The sequence below is a fragment of the Phyllopteryx taeniolatus genome, chromosome 1 (assembly GCF_024500385.1).
Source record: "Phyllopteryx taeniolatus isolate TA_2022b chromosome 1, UOR_Ptae_1.2, whole genome shotgun sequence".
In the NCBI taxonomy this organism is placed as follows: Eukaryota; Metazoa; Chordata; class Actinopteri; order Syngnathiformes; family Syngnathidae; genus Phyllopteryx; species Phyllopteryx taeniolatus.
Window position 1 is genome coordinate 22,428,686 of NC_084502.1, and position 17,824 is coordinate 22,446,509.

General features: G+C 40.9%; 1 long non-coding RNA gene across 1 annotated transcript in view; it reads left to right on the plus strand.

Annotated features, from left to right (window-relative positions):
* Window positions 1-9,761, plus strand: part of LOC133465506 (uncharacterized) — a 33,073-nt gene extending 23,312 nt beyond the window's left edge. The window contains exon 3 of the long non-coding RNA XR_009784734.1: window positions 9,636-9,761. This is a non-coding gene — a long non-coding RNA (uncharacterized LOC133465506). The remainder of the gene's footprint in view (window positions 1-9,635) is intronic.
* Window positions 9,762-17,824: the final 8,063 nt, after the last annotated feature.

Genomic DNA, 17,824 nt, shown 5'->3' on the forward strand with positions numbered 1-17,824 from the left:
CCATAGGTGTGACTGTGACTGGTTGTTTGTTTGTATGTGCCCTGTGATTGGCTGGCAACCATTTCAGTGTGTACCCTGCCTCCTGCCCGATGACAGCTGGGATAGGCTCCAGCACGCCCGCGACCCTAGTGAGGAGAAGCGGCTCAGAAAATGGATGGATGGATGGACATTTTCTTCATTGCCCTTAACTTTTATAAAAGTGGGTTGCCACTGCGACAATAGGAACATGCAGGAACCATCAACCACTGCTTACATGACAGTTCCACTGAAAATAGATAAACTGTGCAGGAACATTTTCAAAGTAAACACTTAAATGTTGTTACAGTGTTGTTGATGCATAAACATACCCTTAAATTGTGCTGGACATGACTGGAAGCTTGTAAACAAGAGATTAGCTTGGAAGCTAACATGACAGTAGTTTTATCAAAACTGGACACGAGACAATTTTGTTGATTGAACGAATGTTTTCACTCTTTGCTCTAATTGCTTTAGTAAGACATACTTCGTACATGTACATGGTGTTAGAGAAAATAGAATTATTTGATTGGTCAACGTAGATTTTTGAGATACATCTGAAAGATATTTTGATTTAAGTTGAGCAACAGTTGGGCTGACCGGCATCCGCCTAACCAAACTCGACCAGAAGGTCAAGTTTAACATGACACAGATTTTCACTCAAAACTATTTTTTTATTTTTATTTTTTGCAAACTGAGTAAGTGACACTGCCACAACTACTGGCTTGCATATTAAAGTATTTTTAATTGTTGTCAGTACGTTCATTTTATCAGGCTACGTTGCTGTGCATACCCGAAGTCAGTCTGTGAATTTCTTGTGATTGCCAGAAGATTTGACCAATCACCTGTTTTTTGAAGGCCCCGTTTTGAGCAGTTTCGGTCAACTTTTTACCACCGATGTAATGTCAGTCGCAGGGTAAGTGCTCGAAGGTCAACCTATAGTTGAACAACATACAGTATGTGGTGAACTTGAAAGTCCTGTGAGATACATGTTATCGTGTTGCACAAGGAAACTCACCTTGTCTGGTGCTAAACACAATTCTACATCCTTTCAATCAGGCCAATAGACAAATGAACAGAAGGATATTTATTCTATCCTAGCACTGTTATGTGAGTGATTACAATAATCATACACACATACACATGCACATTGTTAATTGCAAATTAAAATGCGTGGTCATTTTAGTAACCTGTGAATGTGAATCCACTTGCACTACAAACATTTATAATCAAACCACTTTAGTTGGACTTAACGGTCTTTGTGTGTAGATGTGTGTATGTGTGTGTGCGTGTGTTCATGTGCGCGTCGCATGAGCACGTGTGTGTGTGTGTGTGTAGGTGTGTGTGCTTGCATGTGTGCATTTTGGGGGGGCTTTCGAGAGGCAGAACCTACTGCACTGGCCCATCTCTTTGTTATAACAGGTGAACTTACTTTGAGATCCACATCGAAACATTAAACCACATGTGCTCACACGCACGCACGCGCACACACACCACTCCCTTATTGGTCCTCTCCCAATGGGTCAGGTCCAGTAATTCACTCCAAATGTCCAACAGAATTATTGACCTGGGTGTGGAAGTACAGTGGGAATGAATAACACTTATATAACACATGATAATAAAAAGGAAAGGAAGTAGAAGGGAGTAATAACGTGAAAGTACATAAATGCATGGTAAAGACTTGACAATAAATTGTACAAATACTGTCCAACTAGTTTCATGCCTTGTGATAAATTGATGGAATTTCGGCGCAGGGGCCTTCCTTTAAACACGTAGGCATCCAAACAAGAGTCCAGCTGTGGCTTTGTCTTACTTGCGTTAACCTTGAAGATTTAAGGTTGCACTTCAAGTTGTCTCAGGTTTCTAAGTGCCTTATTTTTAAATTAGTCACGAGTGTGTGATTGTGACTTGTGTCCAGAAGGCAAGTGAGGAATTGGCCACCTCAAAATCTTCCCTCATCGGCATAAATCGGACTGTGTGCACACTGACGCGCTTGTTTAGTGAGGCGCTCCCTTCAACCTTTTTAACTGCACTTTTACTTCTTTCCCATCCCTCTGCCTATCCTATAATCTAATGTTTGTATGACCTGCCTCAGTGTTTGCATGGAACACTGCCACACTTTGCCATTTCCTGTTTTCTGTCTTACCATAACAACATTTACTGACCAGCTACTACTAACCCGTTTTCATACTACAGTATAACCTCACTGGTTGAATGGAACACTGATTGGCTTGGATATCGAAACCATTTTTCTCCCGTCCAAATGACCGGAAATACAGAGGTAATCCAAGCTCAAATTGCTGTGTCAAAACTTTATTAGTACAGCAACATCAAAACTTTATTAGTACAGCAACATTTTTATTGTGTACTAAAGTTTACCACTGCTAATAGTAAAACTACACACATTGTTAACTTGCAAAGGTGAGCGGTATAGCAGATAAACATCAGACCAACGACATGCAACAAGTCTTCATTCCGTCCAGCAGTAAAAGGCTGTAAATTTTTATTATTACAGTAGACTGTTATCATGTATTTTCATTTAATGCTATATCTTTTACTCTGTTTGCTTTTATATTATTGGCTTAATCTTTTACCTCTTTTTTAGATGTCAGGATGGGGGTGGGGAGGGACAAAGTCTAGTCCGGGTTTGTGTCCCAAATTATAAAAAAAGATATTAAACGCACCGACATCAGAACATTACAAATGAGGATTAGGGTTCACACTGCAAAGAAAACTAAGGTTATGAGACAAAGTTGAGATTTTGCATGTTACAAGATATCACAAAGATATTAATAACATTATAAACTTTATAGATGTGCATTGTCAGCTGTAACTCATAGGTGAGATGTAGGTTGTTGCATTAAATTTATTTAACTTCTTGTTTTTGTTTATTTATTGAACAGAAGTTGAAGCAAAATGGCCCCTGCATATCTTTATTTTTCTGTATGTGTCCTCCAGTACAAAAAGTTGGGAGTCCTCATATTTACAGTATAGGGTAAATGTGATACTGCTGAATTTTTCAGTAAAAGCATCATAGATGTGCCATAGATGTGTTTTCACAAAGGTGTAAAATATTGTTAATTTTGTGTAAAATATAAAAACACGTTGCTTTCATTTCCATAAGGGAAGGCACATGATGATGTTGAACTGACGTTGCTGAGCTGAAAATCCGCTTACCTCACATTATTGCTCGTGTATTACATATTATTTTTCTCATTTCACATTCTTCTCAACTCAACACCCCTTTTGAGGCTGCTCCTTCTTTTTCAATAAGTGTTGCACAAAAAAGCAAAACGACAAGCCCAGAGTTCAGAATTTGGTGTTTGCTAATGTCTATGCTATCCATGCGTGACGTTTTAAAGTTTCTTGCAAGTTAAAATATCTCATTTCCCCATAATGTTTTGTGAAATTCCAAATGGGACAAGTATAGGAGGATTGAACTTTAGCTGTCTGGCTCTACTCTATCCAGCACAACTGCAGAGAGAGTCTGCGTAGCGTCCAGAAGAAGCAAGTCTGCAGGGAGACAGTTTTATGTTGCACCAGGAACATGTTTGCACTCCCAAAACAATTTCAAAAGATTTGGCTAAGAGCTGTTTACTTGTTACTGTGGTCTCGGCAGGCTGATTAAATGTTGCATGGAATTCTAACTTCACCAGCTTTGATCCTAGTTTGGTGTATTCCGGCTTTGCATTCGATCATTGAAGATCATTTTTAAATGTGTGACCGCACACATGACGAGGAAAAAAAAAAAAAAAATCACTAACTGTGTGTGCCGTACTCAAGATGACCAACACAGGGCACCACACACATAACGACGTCTGTAGTAGTAGCACGACTGACCTGTGAGAGGCAGCATGGTGCCATAGGGCATTGAGACTGACGGGAAAAACAAAGAAGAAGAGTAGTAGTAGTAGTAGTAGTAGTAGTAGTAGTAGTAGTAGTAGTAGTAGTAGTCATAGAATGAATAGAAGCTAGACTAACTATTAGCTCATCTGCTAAGTACATTGCAGTGGTTGTCATTTTTTATTGTGGTGGTGATGTCTGAGACACATTATGCAAAACACTCAACACAACCACTTCCCCATCACAATCACGGAGTCCGTAGGTTGGCTGAACTCGGTGTTCGCCACACACAAGGGTTTGCGAGTGGAAGTAATGAACAAGCTATCATTTACAATTGTAGGCCCTGACTGTTTTGCGAGTTGTTCGGGGAGGAAAAAAAGCATTCTTAACACAACCCACACCACAGGCTATTCGCTCCGGATAGTCTTTCTGAGACATCCGAGAATCTGGCCTTTTCCGACTATAAATGCAGGGGAAGGAAAATGCTCAAATTTGACCCAATTGTGGGTGTGTGCGTGTAGCCCGCTTCAGAAAATATAATAAGCATACAAGAGAATGAAAATCCTCATGAAATACTCTATGCTGGAATACTGGAATTATTATCAAAATTCAAAATACCACACCTTTAAACTTCCCTTTCTTGTGGTACCATTTCAATACCAGCTTGCATGCCACATTAATATTAAAGTACAACTCCTTTTCGACACTTTTGAGCTCACTCCAGTCATCTGTTCACAAACAACTTGGTTTGATATATGAATGTAGGAGGAAATCTTTGGGAACGTTAAGCACATTACTGTCATATTGTGGTTAATGTTTAGCCATAATCTCTAATCAATGACACAACAGATATGATATTTATGGTAAAATGTTATTTGTCTAGTAATTACAGTGCATTACAGTGGAAACTAGATAGAACTGACAAACAAGGGCAGGGGGTCGATATAGCCAATTGTCCGTTACATTGAAGCACTTTTTTATTTTTATTTTTTGTACCCATATGACTGTACAGTAATAAATAATTGTTATGTAGGGTTTTTTTCATGTCCTAAAACACCCAGTACAGTACAAAGTTATTGTAAATAAATGTAAAAAAAAAAAAAAAAGCTTGAAAATGTTTGAACATTTCTCATTTTATCCAAACTTACCATGCCGGTGTGCTTGATCATGGTGACATTGTTGACGTACAGTACTCATCGTAGGTGAGTCGCTTTCATGAGCCATGAGGAATTAGTGTGTTTCCTAGTTCCAAATCCGTTGCCAAAATCCGTTTGACAGAAAAAAACTGTTACAGCACCAAAAATAGCATGTTCCCGACTCCAAAGACTTGTGAGCCATGCCACTCTCTCTCTGCCAGTGCTCTATGCACAATAGATAATACGTCAATGCCCCACATTCAACTTGGCCGTAGGCATTCGAGGCACGTCTTTTGGAATTTGCACTAGTCATATTGTATATCTGTGACCCGTAAATATGTCAGTCCCATTCTCTGCCTGCATTGCGCCACAGCGCCACTAAACAACAGCGGCCAATTCTGGGACTGACAGACTTTGTTAACGGCATTTTAAGTGACAAATGGAAACTATTTTTGGGAAACATTTTTCAGTCCCAATGTTCCATTTCATCTGATGTTATATTGCCGTCTGTTTTACCAAGGTTCCACGATACTTTTAGGACAAAATCCTACAAAAGACATGATTAAGGATCTTCCCTTTGAGATTACCTGCACTTGCAACAGCTTCACCGCAGTGTTATTATGATAAAATTTTTACCCGTTCAGAGGTTTGGTTTGTGTTAGTTAGTTAGTTAGTTACAACTTTGCACCTAGGCTGAGGTCTGCACTGGACTTAATTCCTTTCCAGTTGTCACTTGCAAAATAGTTTCAATTGTTTTTGCAGAAATAGAACCTGTATTATTTTACATGTAAAAAGCATGTACATATGTACAGTGCATGGGAAGGACATGTTGTTTTAGCCTGACCTACAGCTGCACTGCCCTGTTGCCTTGCCCTCAGCCATCCATCCTGCAAATCCTTTCTCCATTCCCTATCAGCGCGCCTCCGCCTTTCTGCAGACACTCCTCTCCATGCCTAATGACTTTCGCTCCCATTCTCTTTCTTCCTTTGCCTCTTTTGCCCATTCGGCCACATTCCAATCCTCTGTAGTCATCATCATCCAGGCACTGACTGCAGCACAGGGGTTTACTCTGCTCCAGTAAACCATGTTTTGGACAAAGACTCTGGTGCTACTCTGTTTGCTGTTCCTGCACAGAATGAAAGACCATAGATAAAATTGTCAAAATAAACTGCAAACACTTTATTCGAAGATTTCAAGGATTTTTATTTACTTCATATCGTGTGACAGTGTGTAGCTCGTGGGCTGCATTTCCTTTTCCAATATTCCAAAAACAGACCAAGCCTCAACTCCTGCTGCACATATAACTCTTTATGAGTCATTCTTGGTCAGGACACCAAAACCAGCATCATGATTGAGCCTTTATTTTTTGTCTTCTAATTATTTTTTCCAGCAGTAGACACGAGGGGATGAGTCATATCAGCTTTATTTCCCTACAGTGCCGCACCATTGTGTAAATCTCAATTGTTCCTCTTTCACCACAAGCCAGTTTAGAAAGTGCTTTGGAGGGTGTTTGAAGGCTTCCCAAAATTAAAGTTGTGGTTGTGATAATAAATACACTGTGTAATTAAACAGAGTTTTCAGCTTGGGAAAGCTTTGAAAATGCAGGACAAAGTGGGAAGTCGGAACAATCAAGCAGGAAAAAGAATCCAGGCTATCAGTGTCATGCATCTTTTAGTGCTAGTGCCAAGGTGACACACCTTGACATAGCACAATAGCCTTGAAGTTACCCCCACACTACTCTATTGTTTAATTTCTTGTTTCTACTGTTCCAAGTTTTTTTCTACTTCTGTATCGCTACATCACAACCATGACAAATTCCCCACATTGCGGCAAACAAATACAACCATCCACAATGTATTCTCTTCTCCATTTGATTTGGAATAACCTCCATCCATTTTCTGAAACACATCCTCACTAGGGTCGCGGGCGCGTTGGAGCCTATCCAAGCTGAACTTGGGCGAGAGGCGGGGTACACCTTAAACTGGGTGCCAGCCAATCGCAGGGCACTTATAAACAAACAATCATTCACACTCAGATTCACACCTATGGGCAATTTAGAGTCCTCAATTAACCTACCATGCATGTTTTTATTTTAACCTGCATGTCAAAAATAAAAATCATCCTTTATGCGCTCTCGTTCCATTTTCCAAATGCTTTGTTTGTTGATGGTGAAGCGGTGGGAGGACGTTTGGCATTTTTAGCATTTTTGTCATAACACTGCTATCATCTTTTTCTCAGTGAACGGGGTTGTTTCAGAGCCAATGACTCTGGAACCTAACATGTTTGTTTTATCATCAATGCCATCACTATTAAGGGATGACTGACTAGTTATTCAGAACAGTGGTCTCACCATGGCGACTGATGCTAAAAGTCTCATTGTAAGGTGTACAGCAGGGGTCACCAACATTTTTAAAACTGAGAGCTACTTCTTGGGTACTGATTATTGTGAAAGGGTACCAGTCTACTCCCAACTGTAATAAAACAAAAATAAAATCTCAAAAAGTTTGGGGGTAAACCATCTCATCATTGTTACGCCCACTAGCTTGTTTCTATGAATGCTATGGTTTGGTCATGCACTACGGTCCTGACCTTTGAACGATACTTTTTTAATATTGTCATTGGCCGGCACGTGGAAGACTGGTTAGCACATCTGCCTCACATTTCTGGGGACCGGGGTTCAAATCCCGGTCCCACCTGTGTGGTGTTTGCATGTTCTCCCCGTGCCTGGGTGGTTTTTCTCCGGGCACTCCGGTTTCCTCCCACATCTCAAAAACTTGTGTGGTCGGTTGATTGAAGACTCTAAATTGCCCGTAGGTGTGAATGTGAGTGTGAATGGTTGTTTGTTTCTATGTGCCCTGCGATTGGCTGGTGACCGGTTCAGGGCGTACCCTGCCTCTCGCCCGAAGATAGCTGGGATAGGCTCCAGCACGCCCGCGACCCTTGTGAGGATAAAGCGGTAAAGAAAATGGATGGATGGATATTGTCATTGCCAAATGTACACCAATGTTACTCCGCTGTGGACTGGTTGCCAGTCAATGGCAGAGCACATGTAGACAGACAACCTTTCACTCCGCCACTGCAGTTAGGCAAATGTCCACCAGTAAAAACCATCACTCTGTGCTGTATTTGTATATTTACGTATATTTTTAAAAGTTTAAGAGGACTTATATGTTTGCCATCTTAGGATATACCAATTTTGCGTTGAACAAAAATTAATAAACCCTCAAAGATTGAAGAAAATTACTTTACAGTGATATGTACAGTGTATGTACAGTTTCTAATTTGAAGTCTTCTCACCACTTTAAGGTATCCATACAACCAGCACGGTCCTCCTTATTCTTTATTCCTGGCCAAAAGTGGCCCAGCACTTGTCCCTATGAGACAAAAAAAAACAAAAACAGTATGTGTTAAGATTTTTTATCTGGATTAAACACTTTAGTTAATTTACTGCCTCCTGGTTCTAGCTGGAGTCACTGATGGTGTAGTGGTACACTCGCCTGACTTTGGTGCGGGCAGCGTGGGTTCAGTTCCCACTCAGTGACAGTGTGAATGTGAGTGCGAGTGGTTGTCCGTGTCTATATGTGCACTGCGACTGACTGGTGACCTTTCGCCGAAGTCAGCTGGGATAGGCGCCCCTCGACCCTAACCAGGATAAGCGGTGTTGAAAATGGATGGATGGATGGTTCTAGCTGGTGTCCCTCTAGGTTATAATCAGTCCCAGAGTAGCACACACAATACTAGAATCGGTGGCTACCTAAATTAAAGAAGTCTGTGTTGGTTTCGGTTATGTAAAGGTAGTAGTTTATGTTTGTTTTTAGTTTGGTGGATTACCGTACGCTATACGATATTATGCCATACAAACTATTCATAACCGTGAGGATATGAAAAAAACACCGTAGTCGACATTGCAGAATGGGTTGTATTCAACAATGTTCTCAATTTTAACAAAGTAATGTGGGAATCCTAATTGATACAATTCAAACAAATGCAGGAGACGGAGTATCTTTATCAACACGTACAATTTGATGCTGATCCTAATTAATGATTGATAGGCTTAGGTGGCGGCCTGTGCTTGGTGACTGCTCCTGACTGCTTTTTAGTTTTGCATTTATGCTACTAGTAATGCAGCATAGTAAATAAGCGGTTTTCATTGCTTCTTCACAGCTAAAAGATTATTGTTGACTTGATTATATATTTATTTATATCATGTGCTCAACCCAACCATTCCAAACTATATGTGCATTTTTTTCAGTCAACTTAAACAAAGTGAGACTTAAATAAATCATATAAATTGCTAATTGCATGCTACTATTTTGTTTTTATTTGTTTTTTTTACAGCAATAGCACCTGAATATTAGATGTAACCTGAGCAGTTTTGTCACAATGCGTGCACCTGCAGTATACAACTCGCAATCAGTGGCCTCCATTTTTGTATTCAAATCCAAATTACCGTCATGACACCAATATTCAGAACACAATACAAACACTCCACTAAGTCTTTGTGTACTTCGCACCTTTGTGAGCGTGTTGAAACACAGACACACCTACCAAACATACAAAGCAAACATGACACGCCACACTGAATGTTTATGAAAAGACAAGAAATGTGACACTGAATCAATTGTTTCACTCATTTTGCAGATGGCCTCCTGAACCCTTGCCTCTTCTGGCAATCACAAGAAATTCACAGACTGACTTCGGGTATGCACAGCAACGTAGCCTGATAAAATGAACGTACTGACAACAATTAAAAATACTTTAATATGCAAGCCAGTAGTTGTGGCAGTGTCACTTACTCAGTTTGCAAAAAATAAAAATAAAAAAACAGTTTTGAGTGAAAATCTGTGTCATGTTAAACTTGACCTTCTGGTCGAGTTTGGTTAGGCGGATGCCGCTCGGCCCAACTGTTGCTCAACTTAAATCAAACTATCTTTCAGATGTATCTCAAAAATCTACATTGACCAATCAAATAATTCTATTTTCTCTAACACCATGTACATGTACGAAGTATGTCTTACTAAAGCAATTAGAGCAAAGAGTGAAAACATTCGTTCAATCAACAAAATTGTCTCGTGTCCAGTTCTGATAAAACTACTGTCATGTTAGCTTCCGAGCTAATCTCTTGTTTACAAGCTTCCAGTCATGTCCAGCACAATTTAAGGGTATGTTTATGCATCGACAACACAGTAACAACATTTAAGTGTTTACTTTGAAAATGTTCCTGCACAGTTTATCTATTTTCAGTGGAACTGTCATGTAAGCAGTGGTTGATGGTTCCTGCATGTTCCTATTGTCGCAGTGGCAACCCACTTTTATAAAAGTTAAGGGCAATGAAGACAATTTCCATCCATCCATCCATTTTTTGAGCCGCTTCTCCTCACTAGGGTCGCGGGCTACTGCAAATCAATCATAGCCCATTTAGTAGTCACATGAAACTTATTCTGATGCTAATCTTCCTATTCCTATGACATGAGTGGTGTTTATTAGTCAGGAACATTCTTTATGAATGACATGCTAAATTAGTGCTTGTCAAAATGGCTTTAGACTACACAGTGGTGGGGAAATAGGAGACAGAGGGGGAGGAACGTCACTTGTTCTACTGATGATCTACAAAAATATGAATATACTATGTGGAAAAAGTGGGCAGTACAGTAGGCATGCGCTTAGCACATCTGTCTCACAGAGAAGTTTATGAGTTTGACACTCAGCTTATGCCCTCCTGTGTGGAGTTTGCATGTTCTTGTGCTCTAGTGGGGTTTCTCTGGCTATGCAGTATTTATTCTATTCCACATACCAAAAATTAGCATTTTAAGTTAACTGAAAACTCTAAATTACCCACGGGTGTGAATATGAGTGTGTAAAAGGTTGTCCATATGTGCCCTTGGATTGATCAATCACCAGTCCAGAGTGCACCCTGTCTCTTGACGAAATTCAGCTGGGCTAGGCTCTGAACAATATAAGCAATAGAAAATGGATCTATGGATAGATGGATAGGTTTTAAAGAACATTGTTGTTTGCCAAAGCAGACATATGGATTTTTAAGCATATGCCGATGACTGAAGAAACATGATGACTGTATGTGACTAAAATGTCCCAAGGATCAAGACAGCATGTTTATCTCCCCCTCTAAAGTCTTCTTGAAAAGCAACTGGTTTTGAGCGGCTGATGTGCCTCATGCAAATGAGCCACTGTTTGCATATTTTCTTAAATAGGCAGTTCACAAAGAAATTAATGGTTGTGTAATTTTACTCTTGAAGGTTGAGGAGGCACTCCAGAGACCCAAAGATGAGTATAAAAGCAATTAAATTGTCAATTTCCCAACGTTTGTCATCTTTAAAACTGTATTCAAGTAATAGTGACTCAAACCCTCTAACATACACAACTCGTTTAAAGTACCAGTTATGCCAACCAGGTTCAAAAACCATCCTTTGAACATTCTAACTGGAATGTCACATAATCTTGTTTTCCAGGCTTGACTCCAGAGTCGTTTTAGTTTTTCCGGACCCTTTTCAGAAGCACCATCAAGAATTTTTGGATGTATGACAGTTACATCTAAACTACACACACTGGTACTATTGTTCTGTACCGTGACTCCATTGAGGGAACGTAAAAGACTTTTGTCACTCAGGTCATCATTGAATATTTTGTCAGTAGACATAATCTGTTCCTGTGTTTTCCTTAATGAGATAGTGATCTTGTCAACTTCTGATGTGAGAGTCTCTGGGTTTTTTTTTCCTGCGCTGGATCAATTATTTCACACTTTGCAAGCATAACAACATCAATTATACTACTTGAAATGATCCAAGAGGTCCAGCAAGCGCTATGACAACAAAGATCAGGAATTACAGTCACAGCTCAGAATAGTGTAAAGGAGGTCCAGTTTCATCTTTACGTACAATCATGATCAAATGGACCAAATATTGGTTGACCTCAATAAAAATGATAACTATCAACATTTTACCCAATACAAACAGTAGAGATTGTTTGATGCACCATTATGTGCAGGTAAAATATTATTTGTGGATTCCATTTGTTTTAAAACAACTATAAAATGTTTCAAGTTGCATGTTGTTTTAACATTTTACACCACAACCTACCTCAAAATGACTTTTTCCAATTCTTTCGGGAATGTGCTTCAGGCTTGGATGCAAGGGAGTCGACATAAAAACTGAAATACATTCCTTTTTTACATTATATCAAAGAAGATATGCAACAAAGTAAAATGATAATACTCAGAATGTCATCAAAGCATTGCAATTACATTATATTGAAAACAGCTCAATTCATATTCTATAATGGCTACTTGTAACAACCCAAGTATTGATCTACTTATCTCATCTACTCAAATATATATATATATATATATATATATATATATATATATATATATATATATATATATATATATATATATATATATATATATTGTTCTCCCCGTGCCTGCGTGGGTTTTCTCCGGGCACTTCGGTTTCCTCCCACATCCCAAAAACATGCATGGTAGGTTAATTGACAACTCAAAATTGCCCGTAGGTGTGACTGTGAGTGTGAGTGGTTTTTTGTTTGTATGTGCCCTGCGATTGGCTGGCAACCAGTTCAGGGTGTACCCCGCCTCCTGCCCGATGATAACTGGGATAGGCTCCAGCACGCCCGCGACCCTAGTGAGAAGAAGCGGCTCAGAAAATGGATGGATGGAAATATATATATATATATATATTTTGTTTTTTTTCCTTCATTTCTTTTCAACTGATGTTATAGGTCATATTAATAGTTGAAAAGGTTTAGATTTTTTTTTTTATCTTGGTCTCATTCTTTATATCACAAAAACCGGGCATTTGAACAAGGGTGTGTAGACTTTTTAACCCCATATCATAAGTGCATTTCACTCTGCTGCTACACGCGTATTCACAGTCACAAATGACTTTCGAATCAGAATCAAAATCAAATCCTTCATCCAAAATAATAGACCAACAAATGAAAAATCATATGTGATTATGTGAGAACTATCTATTAAACCGGAAATAAAGTACACTGGCAAATTTTCGATGCCGCTTCTCCTTCCGGAAAGGTTTTTCTTTTTAGTTTGAAATGGCTTACTTTAACCAGGATCCCTCACAGTACCATGGCCAAAGTTAGAACCTGGGTTGGTTTGTGCCGTAAATCTTCACTTCCTTGGACCAGCTGCCTCCTTTCTAGCTAGCCATATGGCTACCTAGCTGGCTCTCGTCATCTTTCACACTGTCTTGGATCAACTTTCTCACATTCATTCTGCCGCGGTCGCTGTCCACCTCGGTATTTGCTCCTTTTCAGCTTTGTTTGTGGCGCTGCCATGAATATCCGTGCAGCTCCTCGAGGCTAGGCTAATCGACGCCTCCTTCCACAGAGATCTCGGTGGAGGGCTCCAAGCTTCAATTGGGTACATGCACAGAAACTATGCGTATGTCCAAATGGCGTCCGTTATAAACAAAGGCTAAAATGTTGAAATATTTTGTATTTTTAAGTAAATGCGGTGTGGCAGCATTGAAGCTCTTGTCAGAATTAAGTAGGTTATTCTTTGATTCATTACGATTCAAAATCACCAAATTCTGATTCGGCGTTGATTTTTAAATTATTATTTTTTCAGTGGACTTGAATGCCAATTCGAATCACCACCCATTTATGCACAGTCCTAATAGAATGCCTTTCTATGAACTAAAGTGAACCATGAGTGCATAGTGTATAAAGGATAACTCAGCATTTTCCCCCAGTTCCATAATACTCCATAATACTTATGGATTGTTAGCATTATTTTTGTTGGTACTACCTCAGGAAAGCATCACAATGATGTTTTGATAAAAAATAGTTACCACATTATCCAAAAGTAGTTATCACTGCCTTAGTCGGTTAACGACTTTATAGGTCTGCACAAAAGAGATTTTTGTGAGAAAGGCTTTGATTGGTAACACATTTGCGCATTTCTTTTACCCTCAGGTACAACAATAAACAAATCATCTGAAGCATATTCTAAGACTTCCCTTTTCTATTATAACATTTAGTGTTTATTTGTATTTGTATTGTTCTGCAACCCTGAGGGACTGTTTGGGTTATAACACAGACATTCCTCACACCATAAAAATTGGCAAAGGAGACACTTTACACCCCCACCCATTCCAAATATGGACATCACAATATTAATGTGAATTACGGATGGTGCCGCCAGTTGGATATCATATCCTTCACGCTATAGCTACACTTCATACGTCAAGGTTCTTTGTGTATCCGAAACCATAGCGACTACACTCAAACTATTTCCATAGCAGTCACATATGCTTCTGGTTTGGTCATCAGTGCTCTGTGGTAAACCCCGTTGCCATAGCGACCGTGGGTGTGGTAAGGGGTAAAGTCAGAAGGATGGTAGGCGGGGAGAAGTACTGCATGAGAGGGATCATGGGAGGACAAAAGTGGAACATGTGCCGTGTTGGGAAGCACAAAGTTAACAATAAATAACAATTACTCTTTGTGGACTCATTTTTTAATATAAAGTAGAGAATGCTGCAGTTTAAGAGAGAGTGGAGAGAGCACAGGAGACGGAATCAAATGAGGAAAGCAATGTTTTCTTTTCATGTGGGCACTGCTTGTACCATCAGGTTTTTCCACAGAACGTGTGTTTTCCCTCTTCCCACATTTCCTTCTTTGTATCCAAATCCAAGCTTTGCTTTCATTGGTTTAAGGCGCAGCAAGGAATGGGCCTGGGATGTATTATGGCTTTGTGGCATCTGTGTAAAAAAATAGCACAGCAAAAAAAAAAAAAGTAGCAATTGATGAAGTTAGATTTCATGTGGACTTGAAAAATTATTCTTACTTCCTTACTTACTGAACATGTGTGCCACACTCTGGTTGTGAAGTTTTCAAATTACATTTCTGACATTACACAAAGTCTTGTGGTATACTCTCGTTGCTTAATATCTACATATATTCCAAAGCGTCCCCTCCCTATAAAGGGTTAAAAGTGACTTCCTGTTTGACAGCTTTTGTTGTCCTGGTGACAGTAAAAACACAGGGCCATAAGTCTCGTGCTTTCACTCAGTATGTGGTGGAAGTGAGTCCTACAGTTGAAAAGAACAATGTAATTTGTAAAAATGTCTTCTCTTTTTGGGGTGGGTGGCATATAGCTATTTCCTACAGGCCAGTAATATCCTGTTTTACTGAGCTATAATTTATTTTTTCATATCATATTACAGTAAACATGGGGCCAGCAATACTCAACCAACAAGGACTGGGCATTCTTTAATGTACTGAAGTACTTGTCAGTGAATGCTTGATAATAACAATAATAATAATAATAATAATAAATTCAGGGTGTACCCCACCTCCTGCTTGTATAAATGGAACATGGAACCTAAAATCGAATATATATAATATTTTTTGATTGTACTGTATTACAATTTGTATTTTATTTACAAGAACTCAACCAATTATTTACTGGGTAATACATAAAAATGAATAAATACAATTAACAAATTTTAGGTTAAAAAAATGCAGCCAAATTAACACGATGTGTATTATAGCAATCTTTATGATATAAATGCTCGGTAGGCTGGATTAAATGCAGAAGAATGGAACGGGCTTTATGTAGCCCTACCCTGAAGGATTATCTTGAACTTTATCTTAGAAATAAAATCCTCTCCCCTGTATCTTTTTTTTTAAGAAAAAAAATCAAAGTCGTCCATTTGCCCACCCACCTAGACACAGTTTGCATACCCTCATCACAGATGATTTGCTCTTCTCTCACCATCCACTTTCAAAACAGCCACAATAACCCCAGTACTTAAGAAACCTGACGTCGAGCCTACCACCTTTGAGAATGTCCACCTAATCCCCAACCTACCATTTATATCCCGAATCCTAAAAAACAATAGGCAACCAAGTATATGCTCGCCTTTCCACCAACAAGCTGTTTGAAGAATTCCAATCTGGTTTCCATCCACTACATGGTACAGAGACTAAGCAAAAATGCTTATTATGCTTCTTTTGGCGGCACGGTGGCCGACTGGTTAGAGCGTCAGCCTCACAGTTCTGAGGTGCGGGGTTCAATCCCCGTCCCCGCCTGTGTGGAGTTTGCATGTTCTCCCCGTGCCTGCGTGGGTTTTCTCCGGGCACTCCGGTTTCCTCCCACATCCCAAAAACATGCATTAATTGGAGACTCTAAATTGCCCGTAGGCATGACTGTGAGTGTGAATGGTTGTTTGTTTCTATGTGCCCTGCGATTGGCTGGCAACCAGTTCAGGGTGTACCCCGCCTCCTGCCCGATGACAGCTGGGATAGGCTCCAGCACGCCCGCGACCCTAGTGAGGAGAAGCGGCTCAGAAAATGGATGGATGGATGGATGGATGCTTATTTTGCTATATACTCCAATTTCTAGTAAAAAAAAAAATAACATGTATAAGGGTGTTTATTTGATTTTGGGCACTTTTAATTTTCGTTTTTCTCAAAAATAAAAGCAGACAAAGCACAGCTCCAAAAACCCCTATGACGAACAAAATAAATGGATATAGGTTTCCTTTGCCCGTACGCGGGTCACCGGGCCCCCCTGCTGGAGCCAGGCCTGGAGGTGGGGCTCGAAGGCGAGCGCCTGGTGACCGGGCCTGCGCCCATGGGGCCCGGCCGGGCACACCCCGAAAGGGTAACGTGGCTCCCCCTTCCCATGGGCTCACCACCTGTGGGAGGGGTCATAGGGGTCGGGTGCACTGTGAGCTGGGCGGTGGCCGAAGGCGGGGACCTTGGCGATCCGATCCCCGGCTACAGAAACTGACTCTAGGGACATGGAATGTCACCTCTCTGGCAGGGATGGAGCCCAAGCTGGTTTGTGAGGTTGAGAGGTTCAGACTAGATATAGTCAGGCTCGCCTCCACACACGGCTTGGGCTCTGGTACCAGTCCTCTTGAGAGGGGTTGGACTCTTTTCCACTCCGGAGTTGCACATGGTGAGAGGCGCCGAGCAGGTGTGGGTATACTTATTGCCCTCCATCTCTGCGCCTGTACATAGGGTTTCACCCTGGTGGAGGAGAAGGTAGCCTCCCTCCGCCTTCGGGTGAGGGGACGGGTCCTAACTGTTATTTGTACCTATGCACTAAACAGCAGTTCAGAGTACCCACCCTTTTTGGAGTCCTTAGAGGGGGTGCTGGAAAGCGGTCTCGCTGGGGACTCTATCGTTCTATTGGGGGACTTCAATGTTCACGTGGGCAATGACAGTGAGACCTGAAAGGGCGTGATTGGGAGGAACGCCCCCCCCAAACATCAGAACCCGAGTGGTGTTCTGTTATTAGACTTCTGTGCTCACCATGGTTTGTCCATAATGAACAGCATGTTCAAGCATAAGCGTGTACACATGTGCCCTTGGCACCAGGACACCCCGGGTCGCCTTTCAATGATCGACTTTGTGGTCGTGTCATCGGATTTGCGGCCGCATGTCTTGGACACTCGGGTGAAGAGAAGGGCGGAGCTGTCAACTGATCACCACCTAGCGGTGGGTTGGCTCCGATGGTGGGGGAAGATGCCGGTCCAACATGGCAGGCCCAAACGTATTGTGAGGGTCTGCTGGGAACGTCTGGCAGAATCCCCTGTCAGAAGGAGTTTCAACTCCCATCTCCGGCAGAACTTCACCCACGTCTCGAGGGAGGCGGGGGACATTGAGTCAGAGTGGACCATGTTCCATGCCTCTATTGCCGTGGTGGCCGACCGGAGCTGTGGCCGTAATGTGGTCTTGTCGTGGCTGCAATCCCCGAACCCGTTGGTGGACACCAGCGGTGAGGGATGCCGTCAAAGTGAAGAAAGAGTCCTATCAGGCCTTTTAGG